General features: G+C 44.1%; 22 non-coding genes across 22 annotated transcripts; all 22 read right to left on the minus strand.

The window, feature by feature from the left end:
• Positions 1–6,680: 6,680 nt before the first annotated feature.
• On the minus strand, positions 6,681–6,752 carry trnaq-cug (transfer RNA glutamine (anticodon CUG)). The gene has a single exon. It is a non-coding gene; the product is annotated as a tRNA-Gln (tRNA).
• A 259-nt stretch (positions 6,753–7,011) lies between these two features.
• trnaq-uug (transfer RNA glutamine (anticodon UUG)) lies at positions 7,012–7,083 on the minus strand. The gene has a single exon. It is a non-coding gene; the product is annotated as a tRNA-Gln (tRNA).
• A 96-nt stretch (positions 7,084–7,179) lies between these two features.
• Positions 7,180–7,251, minus strand: trnaq-cug (transfer RNA glutamine (anticodon CUG)). The gene has a single exon. It is a non-coding gene; the product is annotated as a tRNA-Gln (tRNA).
• A 96-nt stretch (positions 7,252–7,347) lies between these two features.
• trnaq-cug (transfer RNA glutamine (anticodon CUG)) lies at positions 7,348–7,419 on the minus strand. Its single transcript has one exon. It is a non-coding gene; the product is annotated as a tRNA-Gln (tRNA).
• A 261-nt stretch (positions 7,420–7,680) lies between these two features.
• trnaq-cug (transfer RNA glutamine (anticodon CUG)) lies at positions 7,681–7,752 on the minus strand. The gene has a single exon. It is a non-coding gene; the product is annotated as a tRNA-Gln (tRNA).
• Positions 7,753–7,848: 96 nt separating this feature from the next.
• On the minus strand, positions 7,849–7,920 carry trnaq-cug (transfer RNA glutamine (anticodon CUG)). The gene has a single exon. It is a non-coding gene; the product is annotated as a tRNA-Gln (tRNA).
• A 96-nt stretch (positions 7,921–8,016) lies between these two features.
• On the minus strand, positions 8,017–8,088 carry trnaq-uug (transfer RNA glutamine (anticodon UUG)). The gene has a single exon. It is a non-coding gene; the product is annotated as a tRNA-Gln (tRNA).
• Positions 8,089–8,184: 96 nt separating this feature from the next.
• On the minus strand, positions 8,185–8,256 carry trnaq-cug (transfer RNA glutamine (anticodon CUG)). Its single transcript has one exon. It is a non-coding gene; the product is annotated as a tRNA-Gln (tRNA).
• Positions 8,257–8,352: 96 nt separating this feature from the next.
• On the minus strand, positions 8,353–8,424 carry trnaq-cug (transfer RNA glutamine (anticodon CUG)). Its single transcript has one exon. It is a non-coding gene; the product is annotated as a tRNA-Gln (tRNA).
• A 267-nt stretch (positions 8,425–8,691) lies between these two features.
• On the minus strand, positions 8,692–8,763 carry trnaq-cug (transfer RNA glutamine (anticodon CUG)). Its single transcript has one exon. It is a non-coding gene; the product is annotated as a tRNA-Gln (tRNA).
• A 254-nt stretch (positions 8,764–9,017) lies between these two features.
• trnaq-uug (transfer RNA glutamine (anticodon UUG)) lies at positions 9,018–9,089 on the minus strand. The gene has a single exon. It is a non-coding gene; the product is annotated as a tRNA-Gln (tRNA).
• A 91-nt stretch (positions 9,090–9,180) lies between these two features.
• Positions 9,181–9,252, minus strand: trnaq-uug (transfer RNA glutamine (anticodon UUG)). The gene has a single exon. It is a non-coding gene; the product is annotated as a tRNA-Gln (tRNA).
• Positions 9,253–21,257: 12,005 nt separating this feature from the next.
• Positions 21,258–21,331, minus strand: trnan-auu (transfer RNA asparagine (anticodon AUU)). Its single transcript has one exon. It is a non-coding gene; the product is annotated as a tRNA-Asn (tRNA).
• Positions 21,332–21,590: 259 nt separating this feature from the next.
• trnai-aau (transfer RNA isoleucine (anticodon AAU)) lies at positions 21,591–21,664 on the minus strand. Its single transcript has one exon. It is a non-coding gene; the product is annotated as a tRNA-Ile (tRNA).
• A 255-nt stretch (positions 21,665–21,919) lies between these two features.
• trnai-aau (transfer RNA isoleucine (anticodon AAU)) lies at positions 21,920–21,993 on the minus strand. The gene has a single exon. It is a non-coding gene; the product is annotated as a tRNA-Ile (tRNA).
• A 591-nt stretch (positions 21,994–22,584) lies between these two features.
• On the minus strand, positions 22,585–22,658 carry trnat-agu (transfer RNA threonine (anticodon AGU)). Its single transcript has one exon. It is a non-coding gene; the product is annotated as a tRNA-Thr (tRNA).
• Positions 22,659–22,903: 245 nt separating this feature from the next.
• trnai-aau (transfer RNA isoleucine (anticodon AAU)) lies at positions 22,904–22,977 on the minus strand. Its single transcript has one exon. It is a non-coding gene; the product is annotated as a tRNA-Ile (tRNA).
• Positions 22,978–23,897: 920 nt separating this feature from the next.
• trnai-aau (transfer RNA isoleucine (anticodon AAU)) lies at positions 23,898–23,971 on the minus strand. The gene has a single exon. It is a non-coding gene; the product is annotated as a tRNA-Ile (tRNA).
• A 582-nt stretch (positions 23,972–24,553) lies between these two features.
• trnai-aau (transfer RNA isoleucine (anticodon AAU)) lies at positions 24,554–24,627 on the minus strand. Its single transcript has one exon. It is a non-coding gene; the product is annotated as a tRNA-Ile (tRNA).
• Positions 24,628–24,886: 259 nt separating this feature from the next.
• Positions 24,887–24,960, minus strand: trnai-aau (transfer RNA isoleucine (anticodon AAU)). Its single transcript has one exon. It is a non-coding gene; the product is annotated as a tRNA-Ile (tRNA).
• A 588-nt stretch (positions 24,961–25,548) lies between these two features.
• trnai-aau (transfer RNA isoleucine (anticodon AAU)) lies at positions 25,549–25,622 on the minus strand. Its single transcript has one exon. It is a non-coding gene; the product is annotated as a tRNA-Ile (tRNA).
• Positions 25,623–25,877: 255 nt separating this feature from the next.
• trnai-aau (transfer RNA isoleucine (anticodon AAU)) lies at positions 25,878–25,951 on the minus strand. Its single transcript has one exon. It is a non-coding gene; the product is annotated as a tRNA-Ile (tRNA).
• Between the last annotated feature and the right edge of the window lie 163 nt (positions 25,952–26,114).

A 26,114-nucleotide genomic window follows, 5' to 3' on the forward strand; every position in this document is an offset into this window, starting at 1 on the left:
GGTAGAAGGTTGGAAATTACCTCAGTCGGAGAAATTGCCACCCTGTTCAAGGGAACAGTCAGCCTAGTTACCCTAGGTAAATCGCTGACTCTGAAAAATAAATTCCAAATTATCCAAATTCCCAAAGTTCCACCTCCTAATTCGCAAATGGGGGTTCATAATAGTAAGACCGTGGAGAGAGGTGATCCCAAAAAGAAGTTAACATGTAAGGACTGGAGATTCGTAGAGAGCCAATGTCCTTCGAAGATAAAACATTTAGATACGTGGATAGAAAAATACACCACCGTTAGATCCGACTCTTCCGACATCTCCTCCTTTTCCACCATCCTCTCCACCCTCTTACAGAGGGGGCCATCCGATGGCCACCAGGGGAAAAGGAGATTTGGGAGTGGAATTTTCAAAAAATTGGAGTAGTGTTTTTTCCCCTGCTGCGACGAAGGTTGACTCATCCGGGAGTGAGGTACGAGACGCTTTTCCCATGATTGAAGTTGCAGATCCAGACATAAAAGGTGAGTCGCCTGTCATTCTTGTTTATAGAACATGGACACAAGAAGATGTAAAAAAAAGCCGTAGACGGCATTACATCACATAAAATTGACGTGATACAATTTGTCCAAGAAATGGAGGATCTGCGAAAATCATATCATCTAAATGGAGCTGAGGAGCAACAAGTTTGGATGGCGGCTTGTTTGACAGTAAATTGATGATGTATACTGTATCGATATTTGGATGGAGTGAAGTCTTCTCGCTGATGACAAAATTAAAAGTTTGGATGTGCTTAACTTGGTTGTGAGCGGTAGTAAGGTGAATATTTTGGTTTGTCTGTAGGGTTGTGTCTGCGAATATGTGTTGGATTAGTCTTTGCGTGTGGGTGTGTAGATATGCGTGACTCCTGGCGCGACTCATGGAGTCTTGTTTGTTTTGTTTTCTGGCTTTTGCAGTGTAGAAGGTTTGTATGGCATCTACTATAATTACCGGTACTTGTAATTGAAACTGTTTTTATTATAATTCCTAACACCACTTCAGCTTCATAATTTCAACCGGCGCTACATGAAGTATGTGTAAATCAGGTAAAGAAATAAAATGGTTGAGTATGGGTGTGGTGACACAGAGAGTTTTGGATACTTATAGTGGGTGACAGGCAAGTGAAAATATTGATGGTGAGACGTAAGGTGATGATGGAAGTTGAGTATGTTGAGAATAAAGAAAGGCACGGGCAGGTGAGGTTTGACACAGTGATGCTACGAATGAGGAGGTCACCGTGTGTTTAGGTTGAAAAGGGCCGGAAGGTCACGAGATGCTTAGATGGTTGTTTGTAAGTCGTAAACAGTGGACGTGTGTGGAACTTTCTGGGAGGAGTTAGAATGTGTAAGTATACAGTGAAGGCCTTGATCTGGATGATTTGTGAATGTTAATGTCTGTGGGTTTCAGTTATCTTATTTGTTTTATAAATGCTTCTGTTATGCTGCTAATTGCCAGGATGTTCCGATTATGTTCCAATGTTTTTTTAGATTACGTTCATAAGATGCACATTTCTCTTGAAACCTGAGAAGAGCCATCACGGCTCCTGATGTGGGAGGAATGATGGTCTTGTCTCATGAATTTGGAAAATTCTGTTACAACTTTGCTATCCGTGGATTGTGTTGTGCCTTCCGTCATTATGAAATTTAATGACTAGAGTTGAAGCTATCGTCGAACATACAAATTCTTGTTGGTTTGAGTCATAAAAAAAAAAACCCGTCAGATTTTACGACACATCTCATTTGTGCATACACAGGCTGGATTTCTAATTTCGTTTGTCACAAGAGCAAAATCTTCCAGCTTTAATCAGCACGTTTCAGGGTCACGTGTGAATAATTTACAATTGGCTTCGTTAACTTAGTATGACTGCACGTTTTAAGGTCAACAGTGGCATTTTTGAGTATCACGCACCCTGGGTGGTGTTTACCAAAGACAGTTGTGGCATAGATAAGCCTTTTGGCAGCAGTGTATGGTGTGAACTCTGCATGCTGGAAGAGTGCTAGAAAAAAAAAAAAAAACAAAGATAAAGGGATGAGCTGTTGCACACTAGCATGACGTTTTTTTGTTGCATGGTTGGCATTTATTTTGTGTGTCTATGTTGTTATGTCGATCCCCTTTAACGCTGGAAAAATGCACAGTGCTTAACCGTGCTGCTTTGTTGTGGCTTCCTGATGGGTGTTTGTTTGTTTGTTTGTTTGTTTGTTTGTTTGTTTGTTGGAATGTGAACGGGTAATAGTGATTTGAGAGGTTGTAGGAGGAAGTACAACAAACTCATCTCATCTCCCGTTTTGTGTGTGTGTTGATTTGTTTCATATTAATATTGCGATGACCTGCATGACTGCCTGGTTGGAAACTCTAAATTGTCCCTAGGTGTGAGCATGGGCTTGGGTGTTTGTGCTTGTGTCTGTGTGCCCTGTAATTGGTTGTCGACCGGTTCGGGTTGTCCCCCTCCTACTGCCCGGAGATGGCTGGAATAAGCTCCACTCACCCCCGCGAACCTCGTGAGGATAAAAGCGGATCGGACATTGAATGACTGAATGTATTGCTTCATATAGTGATGGGTCGTTTTTTTGGGTACATCTCGGTTTAACGGGCGAAGGGAGGAATCTAGATATAAACAAGCGCGTTTTGCGGGCTATATTTAGGTAGGTTTGTGCGACTTTCAGTTTGTGCACAAACTGTTTGAGCATATACGGGAGCATATTTATGCGTCGCTTTTCAAAATTGGTGCCCCGTTACATTGCGGCATCTCATCGGTTTATTGGCTTAGAAACTGATTTGTATAGTTATTTTGCGGTTTGCGGTTGTTATATAACACGTGAAGTATTGTTAATTCAGTGTGACGTATGTTGTTCGTTTTTGTATCATGTTGTGATATTTACGCGGCTCACACGGCAGCGATTTATTTTTTTAGGGGGGACTTGCTGGCTAGCAGCAACGTGATAACGTTTTGGGTTCAGTTCACTTCTGTTTTATATGCGGCAACAAATTGGGCAGTGAACCCAAACTTCTTTTTTGTGTCATGGATTATCTCACGCATTGGCAGGGGGAATGGTGTCTCTGGTTCGGAAACATGATACAACCTATGGTTTTAACCAATGTTGGAATACGGTACATTTTGAACTACATCTCCATTTCAGATAATGTAGAGGGTTTTCGTTGAATTAATGAGGGGGTTTGGTTGAGGCTTTTCCAAAATGGGTCGAAAATTGATAAAATGGAATGCATGTTTCACATTTTATTTGAGACACTATTGCTCCTGCCATCCACAATCTGCAGGATTGGTAGCAAGTCTGAAAGTATATGGTTAAAATTCGATTAAAGAAATTGAATTGAAATTGAATTGACTTATATGTTAATATTACGAGAATGGTGTTTTCTTTGTTCGAAATATTGTTTGGGAGACTAAATATATTATTGATAATTTCTACAAAATTGTGAACTAGGAAATTAAGCTGATTAGGTTGACAATATGTGAGAATGTTTTGAATAAAAAAAAAATGAATTGAGATTGCTGTAGGACGATTGTGCTTTTCCACAGCAGGTTCCAGCGGACATGGCTCTGATTCGAAACATGAAAAACAAACATTGTGTTTCTTTGAAGTGTTGATGACCACACCGTTTGATGGACATTGTAAAAGGTCATCTCGACAGAAACATCCACTGAGGAAGGTGAGCGAAGTCCGGTGACGCGATGGGCACAGTATTTTAGTTACTGGGAACATCAAACGACCGGCGGAAGAAGTTTCAAGACACCTTTGCACTCATTTAGGGTGTGTTTCTGTCGACATGCTAGAATATCAGTGGTGGTATGTCATTTCCTGTTATATGATCACACTAACACATGGTCGACTGTTCTCCTTTTTTATATGGTATTTGTGCTCTCCTTTAGCACATGTGAATGGGGATGTATTTTTTTAATAATAACCTACATTTTGCAAATAGATCTAGACCAGGGGTGTCAAACTCATCTTTGAGGCCGCTTTGGGGTTACACCTTCCTTCGATGGGCCGGTACGACGGAGAAATTTGATTAAATGGTTATATTTTATGATATATCAGAAATACAATGATGAAATTATTTGCTAACAACTGCACATGGATGAATTGTGCCAATTCTGAAGCCAGTCATATTTTGTTCGATTATTGTTTGGTTGAGTGTTTTAACAGGTAACAAAATTATCACAAAATCTCGACATTATTCATATAGAATTTGGGCATTTCGGTACAGATTTTAGCAGGGTTTATGGCAGTTGATGCGCGTCAATTGCTTTCACGGGCCACATAAGTACATGGGGTTTCGACTTTGACACCTGTGATCTAGATGATCTGGGGAAGGGAAATGAAGAAACACATTGCGGCACAAATTGTTGTATACTTTTTTGTTTTGGTGGCAAAAGTATTTTATTTATAATCGATCTAGTCGATCTCATTATGAAAATAAAAAATAAAAATTGAGAAGTGAACACACCATGAGTGGTAGAAAAGAGCACAACTTTTTTATTTGGGTTTGTTTTGGAGATTGAAGTGATTTGTGTACTGTGCTCCTCTGGTGATGTTGCTCGGCTGAAATTGAATTTATAACCGTTTTTTGATTAATTTCTAGTTCAAATGGTGCATTGATTTGGTCGTAATGGTTCAGGTATGGATTTTAAATACATTTCTTAGGTGATTTTATGCGTTTACGATCTTTTCTTTGGTGGTAAAAGGAAAAAGGAAAACGACCCGACGGTGATGTAGTTATTCTCTGCAGAATGTTGAGCTATTTTTCATTCTTTTGTTATTTTATTTTTATTTTATGTTACTGCGGATACGGTGTGATGAAGTAGTGTACTTCTAATGATTTTGAAGGCAAATTATGGTTATCGCAGGCGAGTGTTTTTCATTTTCTGGTGTCTGCGCATTGGTATCACTGCTTTTGCCAGTAACTGTGTTTCCATCAACAGCGGAGGATATACAGGGGGCTGCGTTATCGTCGATGACGGAGAGTAGCCTTCTCCGGTTCCGGCGTGACGCCTCCTGGAGGGATGGCGATCCCACCTATATAGACGCAATTGGGGTTCCTCGTGGCGTGCCAGATGAGTATAAGTTGGTTAACCAGATTGCTGCCGGTTGGGAATCCATTTTCATTTGGGTTACCCCTAATAAGAATGTTGACAGGATCAACTACCTCCACTACAACGTCCAGAGGCTCGGAAATTGGCGGCCACCTCCCTGATGGCGTTTCAGAACCGCATCGCGGTTGATATGCTCTTGGCAGAGACCAATGGAGTATGTGCGATGTTTGGTGACCAGTGTTGTACGTTCATACCTAACAACACCGCGCCTGATGGCGCCCTCGCCAAGGCCATTGGAGGCCTCCGCACCCTGACTCGCCAAATAAGGGCCCATTCCGGCGTGACTACGTCCTTCTGGGCGGAGTGGTGGCATAAGGCCTTCGGAGAGTACAAGGATTTGGTGTTTTATGTACTAATCTCTTTTGCTCTTTTTGCAGCTGTCTTGACGTTGTGTGGATGCTGTTGCATTCCCTGTATCAGAGTGCTGCTTATCCGGCTTCTTACTACGGCTGTCTCGCCCACGACGTCTAAAGTGATTGAGATGTATCCTCTGTTGTTGTTTGTTGGCAGTGATTCTGGTGTTGATTATGCCTCTTCGGATGATGACGTGATTTCGCTTCGGCATCAGGGGGTCATAGATGGTTTTTAGTCGTTTTGCTCCCTGCCCCTGGGTGTAACTATGTTTGCGTGTGCGGCATTGACTCCACTGAATAAAGACCGTCGGGAAGGTTCTGTGTGATGATACGTGCAAATGTAGGATGAACAGGGGGGAATGTTGGATTTATTATTGTTTAGTAATCATACATTCACGTATTATTCGGTTGATTCTCGTGTCGTCATTTTATGCTCGCAATGAAGAATGCTTCTGCCTGTCAGTATAGTTTGATTTTGCTTGCAAAGAAGAACGCTTATGCTTGCAATCATTAGTTTGCTTTGCCTGCAATGAAGAACGCTTATGCTTTCAATAAAGATTTATCCTTTATTATTTACTCACATCTATAATCATTATATGCTCTTCATTATGTGCTCACTTTTGCTTGCTGTACTGTGTGAGAAGTTAGGGTCGCAACCACCTTTCCGAGGACGTGGCTGGGAAGAGATAACTGTTAAGACTAAACAGCGAGCAAGGCTGAACCGTGAATGGAGCCATCAACACCAGCTGCAACGGGATGTTTATGTCTATTTGCACACATGTACGTAACTTGCACTCACATACACACACATAGTCAAACAAGTTCAGAGTGTGTTCAACAGCCCCCACCCTTTAGGTTGGACACACCTATGTAGTAGCTTTTCCCAATAAATGAGGGGGTGAAGGGGGAGATCGTTAGGGTTCCGTGTGGAGAACTGAAACCGAACGCTTCTCCTCGTTCCCTCCTGGTACCAGAATCGAGTCTCCTGTCTCCTCCTTTTGGTTATTCTTGAGTGTCAGTTTGGACCAACCTGACACTCGAACTCAAATCCCTGGATTCAAAGTCCAGAATGCTAACCATTACACCATGGAACCACTGCAGCAAATGGGAGAGTTGCATACGACTCAGGGCTCAAAATACATTGCTCCAATAATTTGAAAATGATGTCGAAGTTATAGTCAAAATGATCTCGGTCCCACCGAGACTTGAACTCGGATCACTGGATTCAGAGTCCAGAGTGCTAACCATTACACCATGGAACCACTGCAGCAAATAGGAGAGTTGCATACTACTCATGGCTCAAAATACATTGCTCGAATGAGAATGATGTCGCAGTTATTGTCAAAATGATCAAGGTCCCACTGACACTCGAACTCAGATAACTGGATTCAAAGCCGAGAGTGCTAACCATTACACCATGGAACCCCTACAGGTAGTCTGAGAGTTGCATACTACTCAGGGCTGAAAATAGATTGCTCGAATAATTTGACAATGATGTCACAGTTATTGTCAAAATGATCTAGGACCCACCGAGACTCTAACTCGGATCACTGGATTCAAAGTCCAGAGTGCTAACCATTACACCATGGAACCCCTGCAGCAAACGGCAGATTTGCATACTACTCAGGGATCAAAATACATTGCTTGAATAATTTGACAGTGATGTAAGAGTTATTGCCAAAATGATCTAGGTCCCACCGACACTTGAACTCGGATCACTGGATTCAGAGTCCAGAGTGCTAACCATTACACCATGGAACCATAACAGCAAACGGGAGAGTTGCATACGACTCAGGGCTCAAAATACATTGCTCGAATAATTTGACAATGATGTCGCAGTTATTGTCAAAATGATCTAGGTCCCACCGAGACTTGAACTCGGATCACTGGATTCAGAGTCCAGAGTGCTAACCATTACACCATGGAACCTCTGCAGCAAATAGCAGAGTTGCATACTGCTCATGGCTCAAAATACATTGCTCGAAAAATTCGACGATGTAACAGTTAGTGTTAAAATCATCAAGGTGCCACCGAGACTCGAACTCAAATCCCTGGATTCAAAGTCCAGAATGCTAACCATTACACCATGGAACCACTGCAGCAAATGGGAGAGTTGCATACGACTCAGGGCTCAAAATACATTGCTCCAATAATTTGACAATGATGTCGAAGTTATTGTCAAAATGATCTCTGTCCCACCGAGACTTGAACTCGGATCACTGGATTCAGAGTCCAGAGTGCTAACCATTACACAATGGAACCACTGCAGCAAATGGGAGAGTTGCATACTACTCAGGGCTCAAAATACATTGCTCGAATAATTTGACAATGATTTCGCAGTTATTGTCAAAATGATCTAGGTCCCACCGAGACTTGAACTCGGATCACTGGATTCAGAGTGCAGAGTGCTAACCATTACACCATGGAACCACTGCAACAAATAGGTGAGTTGCATACTACTCTGGGCTCAAAATACATTGCTCGAATAATTTGACAATGATGTCGCAGTTATTGTCAAAAAGATCTAGGTCCCACAGAGACTTGAACTCAGATCACTGGATTCAAAGTCCAGAGTGCTAAGCATTACACCATGGAACCCCTACAGCTCACCAGAGAGTTGCATACTACTCAGGGATGAAAATACATTGCTTGAATAATTTGACAGTGATGTAAGAGTTATTGCCAAAATGATCTAGGTCCCACCGAGACTTGAACTCGGATCACTGGATTCAGAGTCCAGGGTGCTAACCATTACACCATGGAACCACTGCAGCAAATGGGAGAGTTGCATATGACTCAGGGCTCAAAATACATTGCTCCAATAATTTGACAATGATGTCGAAGTTATTGTCAAAATGATCTCGGTCCCACCGAGACTTGAACTCGGATCACTGGATTCAGAGTCCGGAGTGCTAACCAGTACACCATGGAACCACTGCAGCAAATAGTAGAGTTGAATACGACTCAGGGCTCAAAATACATTGCTCGAAGATGAATTTAACAATGATGTAGAAGTTAGTGTCAAAATGATCAAGGTCCCACCGAGACTCAAACTCAGATCACTGGATTCAAAGCCCAGAGTGCTAACCATTACATCATGGAACCCCTACAGCTCATCCTAGAGTTGCATACTACTCAGGGCTGAAAATACATTGCTCCAATAATTTGACAATGATGTCGCAGTTATTGTCAAAATGATCTAGGTCCCACCGAGACTTGAACTCGGATCACTGGATTCAGAGTCCAGAGTGCTAACCATTACACCATGGAACGACTGCAGCAAATGGGAGAGTTGCATACTGCTCATGGCTCAAAATACATTGCTAAAAAATTCAATGATGTAACAGTTAGTGTTAAAATCATCAAGGTGCCACCGAGACTCGAACTCAAATCACTGGATTCAACGTCCAGAGTGCTAACCATTACACGATGGAACCTCTGCAGGTAATGGGAGAGTTGCATACTACTCAGGGATCAAAATACATTGCTCGAATAATTTGACGTCGCAGTTATTGTCAAAATGATCTAGGTCCCACCAAGATTCGAACTCAGATCACTGGATTCAAAGTCCAGAGTGCTAACCATTACACCATGGAACCTGTTCAGCTCATCAGAGAGGTGCATACTACTTAGGGCTTAAAATAAATGAATACTTGGACAATGATGTCGCAGTTATTGTCAAAATGATCAAGGTCCCACCGAGATTTGAACTCGGATCACTGGATTCAAAGTCCAGAGTGCTAACCATTACACCATGGAACATCTACAGCTAATAGGACAGTTGCATACTACTCAGGGATCAAAATACATTGCATGAATTTCTTGACGTCCTAGTTATTGTTGAAATGCTCTAGGTCCCACCGAGACTTGAACTCCGATCACTGGATTCAAAGTCCAGAGTGCTAACGATTACACCATAGAACCAATGCAACTAACATGGGAGGGGCATACATTTTCTCAGGGCTGAACACACACAGCTCAAAAGATTCGACACTGAGGAAACAGTGTCAAAAGTCTCACCAAGACTCAAACTCAGATCGCTGGATTCAGAGTCAAGAGAGCTCAACATTACTCCATGGAGCCTGTGCAGCTAATGTGAGAGTGGCATACTTTTTCTCAAGGCTGAACCCAGTGTACGTTTCAAGATTGTACAATTATGTTCCAGTTTCGACTTGAATTCAGGTGATCAACCCACACCATTCCAGTGTGGAAACTATGTTCGCTCGGTGGGAGAGATACCCACAAAACCAGAAGCGATCATGCAATATAAACAGATTATGTTTTGGTTAACAGAAACCTGAACCACAAATTTCCTTATGTTCGACCTTGTACTCTCCATGATTTATAAGTCACAATAATTGCAGACACATACAGTATTCATTCACGCAGCGGGGGTGTTCCCTCTTTCTTTCATGAACTCTTCTCCCTCAGGAAGATCCCACATTGCTGAAAGAAGATCAGAAAAGACGTGATTCCTATCTTCTGTTGCAGAGACAGTTTTGTTGTGGAAGGATGATGGCATTTGAACGGCATGCAATTGCAAAGGGGCAAAAAAAAAAAAAATAGGGAGGGTTGCGGTAATTAGAAGCCATGCTTGAGAGACTTCGAGCTCCATAAAAAGTGCAGCGAGAGAGTGGGCTGTTTATTTACTGCACACAAGCTGCCTCCCTCTAGGGCTTTTCAAGTTGAGCTTGTCCCCATCGCTACCTTGGCTCCAAGCTTCCAGATAAAACTCCCCACAATTTGAGGCTCCGCCCAGCCAGAAGGGAACACTACAGATGGAATAGCGAGTGAGAGAGTGAGAGTGAGTCCTTTCCCCTCATCTGGAGCGAAAACAACCATCTAACTCCCAGTCCGGATTGTTAGTTTATTCTCCTCGCTTTCCTCTTGTTCACTGAGGCAGTGTCGCGACAAACATGCAGATGTGACACTTGAATAGTGCTACTCCAGGGCATCTGTGAGTTAAAAGTCACAAGAAAATGATCGAAGTAGTAAAAAAATAAAAAGTGTTGGTTAAAGGGCAAAACAGACAGCAGCCTGAGGGTTGGAAATATTTGAAAGAGTGAAGAGATTTTTAATGCAAGTCAGGGTGCAATGTGGGTGCGCCACTTGTCAGTGTGGCCCTGGTCCCAGGTGCCCTCCTGTTTCATGGCTCTCGTGGCCTGTCAGGGAAAACAACCGAGTCGTGCAGACGACTGCGCTCGGGGAGGCTGTGGGGGCGACGGCAGAGGAAGAGTGACTTTTTGTTTTACATTTGCCGCTTTGTTTCCATCAGTATCCCCGTTTCTACTGCCAGACGGTATTCATTTCATTCCCGGGGTCTTTTAGGGGCCACGCGAGAGAAATGAGAGTGGAGTGTTATCTTGCAATCATGAGTTCAGTTCCTTGTTTGACCACGCTCATGACTGAAAAACTGTCACAAATTAATGGCAAAGCCTTTTATCCATTCTAGCCTCCCCACCCAAAAAAAGTTGTTTTCATGTGCATTTAAAAAGCACAAATAGCACTTCATTATTTATCTTGTAATTTGTAGAAACATACAATAATTACATAATTAAATTGAGAATAAATGATAAATCATTTAACAGTATTTTTCATGATGCCTTAGAAAATAGGCGGGTAAAAAAAAAAGTTTTTTACAAGTCACATTCTAATAGCGCTGTTGGAGGTTAAAAACAAGTGTGGTTGAGAAGAAATTGCGACTGTGAGATTATCTGAGTGCCGCTCAGCAATAATACACAGCTGTACCCTTTCGGCGTGTTCAGGGGAATTAGCCTAGTTTGTGAAATGTCATGGCCATCACTCACCTTATTCTCCCCTGTTAGCATGTGACCTTATTTCTCTTATCTGTTGCGGCCATGCAGTACCTCTGTTCATCTGCATGTGTGTGTGAGCATGTGTGTCACCCGCTTGTATTATCAATTTCTTCAGGTGGGTTTCTTTTGTTTCCTTTTTTTTTAAAGCAGTGTGACGTTGCTATGAGCTCCATGTGAATTTGATGTTAATATAATGGAAAGTTCTAAAAGCTTTTCAATTCATCCTTTCACACATTGATTTCTAAATACAAATTTATAGACAAGACCTCCCCGAATCCATCCTTTCCCCTGCTCATTTGAGGTGACAGCCGTGGATCCTGCATCTGTAAATTCACCAATCAAATGACAATGCACATTTTTGGGGAGGGGTGGGAATTTAAATTCCGAGGTTTTAACTGTGTCATCTGAATTATTTACTTGCGGGTTGGATGGAGAGGAGGGGGCGACTATTGATCTGAGGGATTTAGGGCCTGTTGGCTGGGCTGAAAGAAGTCGTGTGATGATTACTGGAAGTTCTCTTCCAGGCGCTGCAGATTGAGCGATGTGGTAGAACTTCACTCAACATCCCTGCAGTGTGCCGGGGTTCTGCTACAAGATCTGCCAGTTAAATTAAAATGAGTTCTTTATTTTTTTTATTTTAGGAAAACACATTTCAATCATTCCAGCAAAAAGGCATCTGTAAGTATGTTGGCGTTAGCAAAGTTGTTCTCTGTCGCCCACCTCTGTTCTTTCTCTCTTTGTAACTTTTCTCCCCTCCCCTTTCTGCTCAGTCAAGAGGAGAAAAAAAGTGGCTCGTAAGCAGCCATTCATATTGCACCTTCTACAACGCCCCTGAAATTCACAAAACAAAGCTAATTAACTGTGACAACCAGTTTTAGTGGTAATTGAAACCTTGACGTTTTCATATTTTTCTTCCGGAATACTATGCGCAAGACATGTTTGGTTTTTTTTATTTTTATTTGGGGGGGGGGGGGGGTTATTGACTGCATAATTACTACTCTGTGGTTGGCTGGGATAGGCTTCAGCAGACCGCGACCCTCGTGAGGATAAAGCAGATTACAAAATGGATGGATGGATGAAGTATTACTTTAAGTAGAACTAGTAATTATACAGATTACAATTGTACCACCCAGATTTTAAATGTGTGTATTTTATAGTCGAAAAAACATATAATTCAAAAACAAATTGGATAGCATCGATTTCATGAATGAAATTCAACATTACTTTTGAATTTCTCTCATCAATGCAGGCTATTCAATTCACAAAGATGCTAATGTCGAAACTGATACTGAAGTGATGATTAGGTTTTGTTCACCATTTGTGGAGGTCTGCGCTCTGCTAATCATATTGTTTTTCCAAGCCAAGATGCGCCCAAGTGTGTGTAGGGGCTGTTTGGAAGCAGGTGCGACAGGGTCATCGCAAGGGGCCTAAGGCCAACGACTTTAATACTGGCTCAGACTGCCACACGTCTGCTGTGATGATGATGATGATCCAAGGAACGGTGCACCCTGGTCAATGAGGGTGGTGGTATATGGCGTATAGTGCAGGGGAGGGAAGGGAGGGATCAATACATAATATCTAACAAATTGAATTCGACCTGCATCAACCCAGAGGGCGTGTGTGACCGGCTGAGAAGTACAGACGAGAGCACAGTAAATCCTACTGATCAGTGTCGTGGTGGGGTGGGGGGGATAATGGAACAGGTTTTGGTATGAGGGCACATCAGGGAGAAGGTGCAAAGAGCTGCCTTCAGACAGGCGGTGATGGAGAAAAGGGGGTGGGGAGACCGAAGAAGTACAGGTTTATCGACTCGAGTCGGCCCAAGGGGGGCAAGCGGGTTACTGATTGTGTTGAGGGAAATGGGGGTCGCTTTGTGCTGTTGTTATCAAGAGGCTTCACCCTTGCCTTGTCCCTTGTCTGGTCATTTCTATCATCTTATCTGCTAATGTCTATTTATGTCCATGCATGAGTGCTTGGACAGAGTGCAGCATTGTAAAGAGTATTAATGGGTGTGATGATTTGCTCTGTCAGCACCAGTAATTAGCTTCACTTAACTGTGGTCAAATCCGGAGCGAAGACCTCTACCAAGGTGAACAAACAAAAGAAGTTGTATTTGCCTTTGTCTGTCTGACCAGGTTGTGGCTAAATGTGCTTTCTGCAATTGGAAATGCGCGATATGAAAAGAATAAGGCAGTAGGTGACTATAAAGCGTGGCGGGGAAAAATATTTTTGCCCAAGAGCTCTTGCTCAGATGGAACAGGTTTCATTCTAATGTTTATGTAAAACATGTAAATATCATGTATTTATTTCATCTGCAATTTAATTATAATGACCAATTTCTTCATGTCTATGTAAAAGAAATTATTCATTCATTCATTCATCTTCCAAGCCGCTTGATCCTCACTAGGGTCGCAGGGGGTACTGGAGCCTATCCCAGCTGTCTCCGGGCAGTAGGCGGGGGACACCCTGAATCGGTTGCCAGCCAATCGCAGGGCACACAGAGACGAACAACCATTCACACCCACACTCACACCTAGGGACAATTTAGAGTGTTCAATCTGCCTGCCATGCATATTTTTGGAATGTGGGAGGAAACCGGAGCACCCGGAGAAAACCCACGCAGGTCCGGGGAGAACATGCAAACTCCACACAGGGAGGCCGGAGCTGGAATCGAACCGGTACCTCTGCACTGTGAAGCCAACGTGCTAACCACCGGATACCGGGCCGCCAAAAGAAATTATTTGATTATAAATAATTTTCAGGTAGCAATACTCATCCGTTAATTATTTAAGGAGGTAAGCAAGTATGAAAATTAGGTAATACATTTTAACTTACCAATTTTTGGAGGCAAAAAAATATTTAATTCACCAGATATAACAGAACACTTACCGGATCTCTGTTAATGCTCAGTGGATTAAGAACTAAGCCAGCAGTCTGCTCAATAGAGGGGCCCACCACTGGCAACGGTCATCACATTACTTTCCTAGAAGGTGAAAAAAAATACATTGCAAAATTATTTAATATGAATAATTTGTAGTTAATAGTGAGTAAAATTATTTTGTTGTCTGAAATCCTGACACATTCCTTGTCTGGAGTTTGGATATCTTTACCCATTGATATGTAATGAACCACATGCTGCTTCGCCAACAACATATTCATTGTTATTTGACCACAACTAGCCTGGGAACTACTTTGCATACTCTTTAGCATCATCCTACTTACTTACTGACGTAGGAAATAGCCCTAGCGCACGGCACGTGTTTGCAGCCGCATGTTATCTGGCTGTTTGGGGGTCAAAGGTCACAGTCAAAGTGAAAAACAATCTGCGTGGCGGAAAAGCTGCCGTACAATTTGAAGGCCCGCCGCTATCGCCCCGGTTTGGGTGACACGGAGGCCGGCGCGCGGGTGTCGCTTACACGGGAGGCTCGGCGCACTGTGAGCCTATTGAGGTAAGGGCCACATTTATTTGAGGCCGTCTAATTGACACATCGGGATCGATGGCGTGAAAGAAAGCCTTTCTACTATACCCGCCTCCCACCCGCAACAACCTCCTCATGCTGGGAGGCTCGATGTCTTATCAGTCACAACCGTAGCAATGAGCTGAAAAATGCTTGTCCCCCACACGCATCACTTACACAGACATACAGATTCTGCGAAACGGACACCAGGACGACCTCCACAGTGGCAGACGATCGAATGCGTAAAATTCCTTATTGATTATAATCCCTTCACTATTTAGCGGGGAGGCGGTCAGACAGGGCCAAATAGCAAGAACCCATCTTTTTCAATCTGATTGTTACGGCTGACAGAAGTAAACGCGGCAGAGGATCCAAAGGCGAACGGGAAATAGTAAAAGGGAGGTAAAAGTGAGTGTTTAATGAGAGAGAGAGAGAGAGAGAGAGAGAGAGAGAGAGAGAGAGAGAGAGAGAGAGAGAGAGAGAGAGAGAGAGAGAGAGAGGATGATGATGATCCAGCTCGGGGCACAATGGTGACTCGCAAACAAGAATGTGTGGAGCTCCGGCTTAGAACTAAGAACTAAGAGAACTAAGCGCAAGAAGCAGGCATGAATAGGTGAATCAAGTAGTCCGTGAAGGAAAAACATGAAGTCAGTCTGGCACTGGTAAAAAGACAATCACAATCAAAAGGTATTGTACCAAAGTTCCAAAAATACAAACGTGCACTAGAAATGGCCAAAATCACTCATAATGTGTGAATCATTTGGCACCCGCTTGCAGATCTGCAGATGTCTTACACTCAGGAGGATGATTGCCGATCAGCTGCAGGTATGGAAACACCCTCCGGAAATCACCTGGCCCAGCCCGACAATTAAAAGAAAAAGACAAACGGAAGGTCTCGCCAAAATATATGACTAAATAAATGACTGAGTGACCATAAATACACAGAAGGAAGAGGGTCTGTGACAACACAGCATGCAATTATGCTGCGACTACGTCGTGATATTTCCCTTAAACGTGTCATATTTTGGTGGGAATTGGCAGGATGGCTTCGCAGTGCATGAAAAGTCTTTCAGATGTAACCCATGAAGACGATTATGTTTTTCTTTTGTATAATATGGCTGAAGGATCATTTGTTGGTCATGGTCTGGAATGAATGTGCCGTCGAAGAACCGAACATAGCTTTAATAATTGCTCAATAGAAAAGTGGCTCGTACTTTTTTCACATAATTAGTGTGGCCCTCGGAGGGGTTTATAATGAAGCTAATAGGCTAGGAGGCAGAGTGGCACCTGTCCCTTTGCTGTAGGGATCACAAAGTAACTGGTAGACGACGATGGGGAGCCAAATAGGTCCACATGATTATAGGGCTGAAACCGCACAAGGGCAGATGTTTGTCTTTGGGTGGAGCTACACCATTGCATAGATTTGCATCGATTTGCATAGAGGCACACGCCGGCCAGAAAATCCCTCCCCCCTTGCACGTGCCTTATTTACAATAATCCCCGCATACACACTTGACACGCACTCGGGTGACCCTATCCCTCACCTCTCAATGCAAATTGGATTGCCGTCGCCTTAACATAACCCTTCCTCCATCCGCTTCATACAAAGCAGGGGTGGGCATCATTTTTTTCCTCTATACGGGTTCAACAAAAAATGTGATATAAGTGTTTATAGTCACATTCACACTTTTCAACCAAATGTCAAACTCATCCTTGATACAGTTTCTCTCAGAGGGCCCGTGAGAATGTAAAAATCATATACATCGTGTTAATCCACCTCTGAATACAATCACTATTTCATCTCAACTATGGAAACTAGGACAAAATACAATCGAACCCATCATCTGGAGTGATTTGGAATAGTGATGTAACGTGACAAATATTTTTTTAGACTTCTGATTTTGAAGGCCATGAGCAAAGGTTAGCTAGACGTGGTTGAGGATCAAATCAGATTTTAAAATAAATAAATAAATAAATAATACATATACAGGAAGCAGTGCAGTGGAGAAAAATGCTATTACAATTTCTTTGAACATGTTAGGATTTAGGTTAACATCAATGAACATAACGTATGTTTTTTATCATTTGGGGAGAACCAAAATTCAAACCCAGAATTTTAGATCATGCTAACCACTCGATCACAGTGCTGCCGTAATGAGTTCATATTGCTTTTCAAAACCATAGATGCCTAATTCTAACACTACCCCTAATTACAAAGCCCATATCCCCTTTACATGGGTGCAATGTTTTTAATGAGGCAGTGATGAGCCAAATCATGAGGGACTCTTCCTCTTGGACACTTTTTACGCTTTTTTTTTTTTTTTTTTTTTGACAGGTGCTAATGATTGGTGTTAAAGACAGAAAGGAAAGAAGAAAGACTCGCCGGTTGGCACAAAGTCCAAGCGTCATTGGTGGATATAAATGGATCAGCTGCATCCAATTGCGGGCACTCAGTTCAGATAATTGCAGGGAAACGCTAAATGCTTTGGCCCCGCGGGCGTTGGTGGCGCCGCCGTCTTGCATTTGAGCCATGACCTAAATATGTGACAGCATGATATTTCTGTCTAGTGGCGACCCCCTTTGTTGGACCACCAGAGTTGGCTCCCCCACCCACATCCCCCCTCACACCCCAATCACAGCGTTGACAACTCATCTGGATGGGGGTTGTAATCGGTGCGGTCTTTACCATTGTCATATGAGCGTAATAATAAGACAATGGAACTGAAGAAGGCAGCCACGATTGGTCAGGGGGATCCAATGTATTCGTAATTCACAGTTCTATTTCCCCATGGCCAACAAAAGGTAAAAATCTATTAAATGGACAGGTGAATTAGCTCATTTAAGGAAAAAATATGTCTGTACGGTCATGTTCAAACCTTTTTAAAGTGACATATGATGGAAAGCTGATTTGTATACAGTGCAGTACAGTAGATGCATGGTGAACACATCTGCCTCACAGTTTTGAGGTTCAGGCTCAAATCTTGGCTGCAGACTTCCTGTGTTGACTTTGCATGTTCTCCCCATGCTTGTGGGTTTTCTCCATGTACTATGCCTTCCTTCTGTTTCCTGCACAACATGCACATTAGCTTCACTGACGACTTTTAATTCTTCCCTGGCGTGAGAGGGTTATTTGTTTAATGACCTGTGACCAGCTGGCAAGCAGTCCAGCGTGTGCGCCACCTTTCGGCCCAGGTCAGCAAGGGTGGGCTCTAAATTGTGTAAAAGTGTGAACGTACCTAAACCTTTAACACTATTTCCAGAACAGATCCGGTGACATTGGCGCTGACAAATTGAGCAACCGGCAATGAAGTGCCACGGCAGTTTCGCATAAACACTCAAATCAAGTTGTCATTTTGCCAGAGAAAGTCTGGTTTACCAGACGAGAATGTGTTATTCATCAATGGTCCACGTGGGTGCTAGCCCAGCATAATTGCCAAATGCTTTCCTCCTGTCTGTTATTCACTCGCGAGACTTGAAACAGCATGAGCGCAATCTGGGCTACTGTCCCTAAGGCCTTGCTGCACACCGAATTACTTTTCAAATCTTGTCTCCTCTGATAATCTTAACAAAGACTTTGACAATAAAGCTTGACTTAACTTGACATCTCAGAACGAGATCCAATGGAGGCGGGAATCTCATGACCTCGCAAAAACGACTAAGAACAGACACTTCTTGATACGTGCCGATGTTTCCCGAGTGGTTCCGAAGGAAAGGGCGGGAGTGGCTTAAGATAGTGATGTCGGCAAGACTCGACCTGTTCACAGCTAAGGAACTTCTTTGTTCGGCTGCATTTTGTTCACATCACAATCCAAGTCAACTGATTCAGGGAGATGTGTGCTTTCCCAACACATGAAGATTTTTGGTCATAAATATTGAACGCCTTTCATGTTTAAGATTGTCTGCCTCGACCTTGTCGTCTGCTTTACACCTCTGAGGTTTCGGTTTGAATCTTGGCTTTGCCCCTTCTGTGTGGTGTTTGTAATACCGAAGACGCAGTCAGCTCGGCTGGGCTAAGATCCAGAGACCCTTTCAACCAATGGCCAGACTATACTGTTAGCATGAGCCTCTTATATGTGACACATGCCTAATTGTTTCTGACTTCATGACGCTTGATGGTTTGTAATGCGGATTTTAAATCGTGAAATATGCAAACAATGACAACACACACAGTTACACATACATATCTCTAAGCTGTACGAGAGCCAGAAATATGCTGTGACCATAATGCTAATTTGGCATTAAAGCAATGAGCATTTGCATATTCATCAGTCACACTTCTTTCATATACACTCTGATTTTCTTAATGCTGTCACTTGCGTTTTGTCCTCCACAGTGCTTTCTGAACATATGGGGATTTTCCACTACAATGAGTTTTTTGAAAGGACAATACAGGCAGAATTTTTTTGTTGTGTCTCTCATAATGTTTGTGTGTGCGCGCCGCCACAAAGCTTTGTGTGCCGCGCAGCTGCTGCCTTTGAGTCAGTGCTACTAGAAGTGACGTCAAGAGCGCCCAGCGAGGCGTATTTCTCACTGCTTCGGGTTTCACGTTGTTACCATGGCAGCAGCTGCCACTTCCTGCCCGCCTGGGTCTTCCTGTGCTCATTCATTTTTTTGTAGTTACTCCAGATAACTGTTTACTGTTTATTCACCATATATGGTGCTTCATGCATGGAGGGTTCCCCCTTATCTGCCTGCACACAAAAGCAATGTGCAATGCACCCAAATAAAACATTGGAAAGTGCAGCAATTCGCACACAATTATCACCACGTACAGATGAAGATAATGCTAATGGCTAACTATGTAACGCACAAAAGGGGCACAAGTTAAGTTTGGTGGTCTCTTATGAATGACTCTGTCTGTAAATTGTTTCTTACCCAGTCGGAAGACTTTGACCTGTCTCCAAATGGCTGAAAGGCATGTTCACATGACACTAGTTTAATGGAAACTATTTCAACAAAGCTTCATGAAACGCAAAGAACTTTGTATGCAGTTTGCTTGGTTTATTGAGTATGTGAAATTGTTGACAAAAATAGACCATCATTCAGTTACTGCATCCACCCGGTCATTTTCTATCCCACTTTTGCTCATTGGGGTACAGGGGCCAAGCGATGTTAACGTAGCGACTGTCTCAGATTGACAAAATGGACTTGAATTCGCTTCTGTTCCAAGAGGAGATGGCCCGTACGTAGGTCGAACCCTTGACGTTATTAGCACTACGCTCTAACCAACTGAGCTAACTGGCCACATACAGTTTTGAAGTCGTTGACTATGGAAGCAAACGAAGTCTGATGGTGTATGATCGCCAAACGATGTTGTCATTGGTCCTGTCCAATCTTGACATGATGGACTTGAAATAACTTGAGCTCAGTCGCGAAAGGACATGGCCCGTACGGGGGTCGAAAACGTGACCTTGTTTTTATTAGCACCACGCTCTAACCAACTGATCACCAAGCTATTTGAGCATAGCTAATGTCTCATATTGACATAATTGACTTGAAATCACTTAAATATATGGCCCGTGCAGGGGTCGAACCCGTGACCTTGGCGTTATCAGCACCACACTCTAACCAACTGATCAAACCAGCCATATGTACATCTTTTAATTCTTAAACTACGCATGGAAACGAAGTCTGGTAGTTAGCATTGGATTGGAGGCAGCGTCTGGAGAATGGACCATTTCGCCTCTGCTAAAGTAAAGTACACAGCAGACAGGCATGGTGCAAGCACACGTCCTTGTATAATGTGACCAAGACTGGAAATGATCGCAAAGTGATTTAGTTATTGGTCCTGTCTAATCATGACATGAAATCACTTGATCTCGGACGCAAGAGGACATCGGCCATAAGGGGATCGAACCCGTAACCTTGGCGTTATTAGCACCACGCTCTAACCAACTGAGCTAACCGGCCACGTGTGCTACCTTTAGCTGTTTGACTTCACGTGCAAACAAAGTCTGGTAGTTAATATTGGATTGGTGACGCCGTCTGGACAATGGACCATTTCGCCTCTGCTCAAGTAAAGTACACTGCAGACAGGGAGGGGGCAAGCACACATCCTTGTAAACGGTTACCAAGACTGGAAATGATCACCAAGCGATGTCATTGATCCTGTCCAATCATGCTATGAAAGACTTGAAATCGTTGAGCTCGGTCGCTAAAGGACATGGCCCGTACGGGGGTCGAACCCGTGACCTTGGTGTTATTAGCACCACGCTCTAACCAACTGATGTAACCTGCCTCATGTACTATATTTAGCTCTTTGACTTCACGTGCAAAAAAAGTCTGGTAGTTTTGCATTGGTGGCGCCGTCTGGAAATCGGACCATTTCAAATTCTGCTCAAGTAAAGTACACTGTCGAGAGGCATGGGGCAAGCACACGTCCTTGTAAAATGTGACCAAGACTAGAAATGATCGCAAAGCAATGTTGTTATTGGTCCTGTCCAATCATGACATGAAGGACTTGAAATGGCTTGAGCTCTGTCGCTAAAGGACATGGCCCGTACAGGGGTCGAACACGTGACCTTGGCGTTAATAGCACCACGCTCTAACCAACTGAGCTAACCGGCCACATGTACTAAATTTAGCTCTTCGACTTCACGTGCAAACAAAGTCTGGTAGTTACTATTGGATTGGTGTCAGCGTCTGGACATCGGACCATTTCATACTCAGCTCAAGTAAAGTACACTGCAGACAGGCAGGGGGCAAGCACACAGCCTTGTAAACGGTTACCAAGACTGGAAATGATCACCAAGCGATGTTGTCATTGATCCTGTCCAATCATGACAAGAAGGACTTGATATCGCTTGAGCTCGGTCGCTAAAGGACATGGCCCGTACGGGGGTCGAACCCGTGACCTTGGCGTTATTAGCAGCACGCTCTAACCAACTGAGCTAACCGGCCTCATGTACTACATTTAGCTCTTTGACTTCACATGCAAACAAAGTCTGGTAGTTTTGCATTTGTGGCGCCGTCTGGAAATCGGACCATTTCAAATTCTGCTCAAGTAAAGTACACCGTCGAGAGGCATGGGGCAAGCACACGCCCTTGTAAAATGTGACCAAGACTAGAAATGATCGCAAAGCAATGTTGTTATTGGTCCTGTCCAATCATAACATGAAGGACTTCAAATGGCTTGAGCTCTGTCGCTAAAGGACATGGCCCGTACGGGGGTCGAACCCGTGACCTTGGCGTTATTAGCACCACGCTCTAACCAACTGAGCTAACCAGCCACATGTACTAAATTTAGATCTTCGACTTCACGTGCAAACAAAGTCTGGTATTTACTAGTGGATTGGTGGCAGCGTCTGGACATGGGACCATTTCATACTCTGCTCAAGTAAAGTACACTGCAGACAGGCAGGGGGCAAGCACACATCCTTGTAAAAGGTGACCAACACTGGAAATGATCACCAAGCGATGTTGTCATTGATCCTGTCCAATCATGACATGAAGGACTTGAAATGGCTTGAGCTCGGTCGCTAAGGGACATGGCACGTACGGGGGTCGAACCCATGACCTTGGCATTATTAACACCACGCTCTAACCAACTGAGCTAACCGGCCACGTGTACACTGATTAGCTCTTTGACTTCACGTGCAAACAAAGTCTGGTAGTTACTATTGGATTGGTGTCAGCGTCTGGACATCGGACCATTTCATACTCAGCTCAAGTAAAGTACACTGCAGACAGGCAGGGGGCAAGCACACAGCCTTGTAAACGGTTACCAAGACCGGAAATGATCACCAAGCGATGTTGTCATTTATCCTGTCCAATCATGACATGAAGGACTTGAAATCGTTGAGCTCGGTCGCTAAAGGACATGGCCCGTACGGGGGTCGAACCCGTGACCTTGGTGTTACTAGCACCACGCTCTAACCAACTGAGCTAACCGGCCTCATGTACTATATTTAGCTCTTTGACTTCAGGTGCAAAAAAAGTCTGGTAGTTTTGCATTGGTGGCGCCGTCTGGAAATCGGACCATTTCAAATTCTGCTCAAGTAAAGTACACTGTCAGGAGGCAAGCACACGTCCTTGTAAAATGTGACCAAGACTAGAAATGATCGCAAAGCAATGTTATTGGTCCTGTCCAATCATGACATGAAGGACTTCAAATGGCTTGAGCTCTGTCGCTAAAGGACATGGCCCGTACGGGGGTCGAACCCGTGACCTTGGCGTTATTAGCACGACGCTCTAACCAACTGAGCTAACCGGCCACATGTACTAAATTTAGCTCTTCGACTTCACGTGCAAACAAAGTCTGGTAGTTACTAGTGGATTGGTGTGAGCGTCTGGACATCGGACCATTTCATACTCAGCTCAAGTAAAGTACACTGCAGACAGGCAGGGGGCAAGCACACAGCCTTGTAAACGGTTACCAAGACTGGAAATGATCACCAAGCGATGTTGTCATTGATCCTGTACAATCATGACATGAAGGACTTGAAATCGTTGAGCTCGGTCGCTAAAGGACATGGCCCGTATGGGGGTCGAACCCGTGACCTTGGCGTTATTAGCACCACGCTCTAAACAACTGAGCTAACCGGCCTCATGTACTATATTTAGCTCTTTGACTTCAGGTGCAAAAAAAGTCTGGTAGTTTTGCATTGGCGGCGCCGTCTGGAAATCGGACCATTTCAAATTCTGCTCAAGTAAAGTACACTGTCGAGAGGCATGGGGCAAGCACACGTCCTTGTAAAATGTGACCAAGACTAGAAATGATCGCAAAGCAATATTGTTATTGGTCCTGTCCAATCATGACATGAAGGACTTCAAATGGCTTGAGCTCTGTCGCTAAAGGACATGGCCCGGACGGGGGTCGAACCCGTGACCTTGGCGTTATTGGCACCACGCTCTAACCAACTGAGCTAACCGGCCACATGCGTGACTTTTAGCTCTTTGACTTCACGTGCAAACAAAGTCTGGTAGTTACTATTGGATTGGTGTCAGCGTCTGGACATCGGACCATTTCATACTCAGCTCAAGTAAAGTACACTGCAGAAAGGCAGGGGGCAAGCACACAGCCTTGTAAACGGTTACCAAGACTGGAAATGATCACCAAGCGATGTTGTCATTGATCCTGTCCAATCATGACATGAAGGACTTGAAATCGCTTGAGCTCGGTCGCTAAAGGACATGGCCCGTACGGGGGTCGAACCCGTGACCTTGGCGTTATTAACACCACGCTCTAACCAAGTGAGCTAACCGGCCTCATGTATTACATTTAGCTCTTCGACTTCACGTGCAAACAAAGTCTGGTAGTTACTATTGGATGGGTGGCAGCGTCTGGACATGGGACCATTTCATACTCTGCTCAAGTAAAGTACACTGCAGACAGGGAGGGGGCAAGCACACATCCTTGTAAACAGTTACGAAGACTGGAAATGATCACCGAGCGATGTTGTCATTGATCCTGTCCATTCATGCCATGAAAGACTTGAAATCGTTGAGCTCGGTCGCTAAAGGACATGGCCCGTACGGGGGTCGAACCCGTGACCTTGGCTTTATTAGCACCACGCTCTAACCAACTGAGCTAACCGGCCTCATGTACTACAGTTAGCTCTTCGACTTCACGTGCAAACAAAGTCTGGTAGTTTTGCTTCGGTGGCGCCGTCTGGAAATCGGACCATTTCAAATTCTGCTCAAGTACACTGTAGACAGGCAGGGGGCAAGCACACATCCTTGTAAAAGGTGACCAAGACGGGAAACGATCACCAAGCGATGTTGTCATTGATCCTGTCCAATCATGACATGAAGGACTTGAAATCGTTTGAGCTCGGTCGCTAAAGGACATGGTCAGTACGGGGGTCGAACCCATGACCTTGGCGTTATTAGCACCACGCTCTAACCAACTGAGCTAACCGGCCACATGCGTGACATTTAGCTCTTTGACTTCACGTGCAAACAAAGACTGGTAGTTGCCATTGGATTGGTGTCAGCGTCTGGACATCGGACCATTTCATACTCAGCTCAAGTAAAGTACACTGCAGACAGGCAGGGGGCAAGGACACAGCCTTGTAAACGGTTACCAAGACTAGAAATGATCACCAAGCGATGTTGTCATTGATCCTGTCCAATCATGACATGAAGGACTTGAAATCGCTTGAGCTCGGTCGCTAAAGGACATGGCCCGTACGGGGGTCGAACCCGTGACCTTGGCGTTATTAGCACGACGCTCTAACCAACTGAGCTAACCGGCCTCATGCACTACATTTAGCTCGTTGACTTCACGTGCAAACAAAGTCTGGTAGTTTTGCATTGGTGGCGCCGTCTGGAAATCGGACCATTTCAAATTCTGCTCAAGTAAAGTACACCGTCGAGAGGCATGGGGCAAGCACACGTCCTTGTAAAATGTGACCAAGACTAGAAATGATCGCAAAGCAATGTTGTTATTGGTCCTGTCCAATCATGACATGAAGGACTTGAAATCGTTTGAGCTCGGTCGCTAAAGTACATGGTCAGTAAAGGGGTCGAACCCATGACCTTGGCGTTATTAGCACCACGCTCTAACCAACTGAGCTAACCGGCCACATGCGTGACATTTAGCTCTTTGACTTCACGTGCAAACAAAGACTGGTAGTTGCCATTGGATTGGTGTCAGCGTCTGGACATCGGACCATTTCATACTCAGCTCAAGTAAAGTACACTGCAGACAGGCAGGGGGCAAGCACACAGCCTTGTAAACGGTTACCAAGACTGGAAATGATCACCAAGCGATGTTGTCATTGATCCTGTCCAATCATGACATGAAGGACTTGAAATCGCTTGAGCTCGGTCGCTGAAGGACATGGCCCGTACGGGGGTTGAACCCGTGACCTTGGCGTTATTAGCACCACGCTCTAACCAACTGAGCTAACCGGCCTCATGCACTACATTTAGCTCGTTGACTTCACGTGCAAACAAAGTCTGGTAGTTTTGCATTGGTGGCGGCGTCTGGAAATCGGACCATTTCAAATTCTGCTCAAGTAAAGTACACCGTCGAGAGGCATGGGGCAAGCACACGTCCTTGTAAAATGTGACCAAGACTAGAAATGATCGCAAAGCAATGTTTTTATTGGTCCTGTCCAATCATGACATGAAGGACTTCAAATGGCTTGAGCTCTGTCGCTAAAGGACATGGCCCGTACGGGGGTCGAACCCGTGACCTTGGCGTTATTAGCACCACGCTCTAACCAACTGAGCTAACCGGCCTCATTTACTACATTTAGCTCTTCGACTTCACGTGCAAACAAAGTCTGGTAGTTTTGCTTCGGTGGCGCCGTCTGGAAATCGGACCATTTCAAATTCTGCTCAAGTACACTGTAGACAGGCAGGGGGCAAGCACACATCCTTGTAAAAGGTGACCAAGACGGGA

Source organism: Hippocampus zosterae, chromosome 8 (genome assembly GCF_025434085.1).
Source record: "Hippocampus zosterae strain Florida chromosome 8, ASM2543408v3, whole genome shotgun sequence".
Classification (NCBI taxonomy): Eukaryota; Metazoa; Chordata; class Actinopteri; order Syngnathiformes; family Syngnathidae; genus Hippocampus; species Hippocampus zosterae.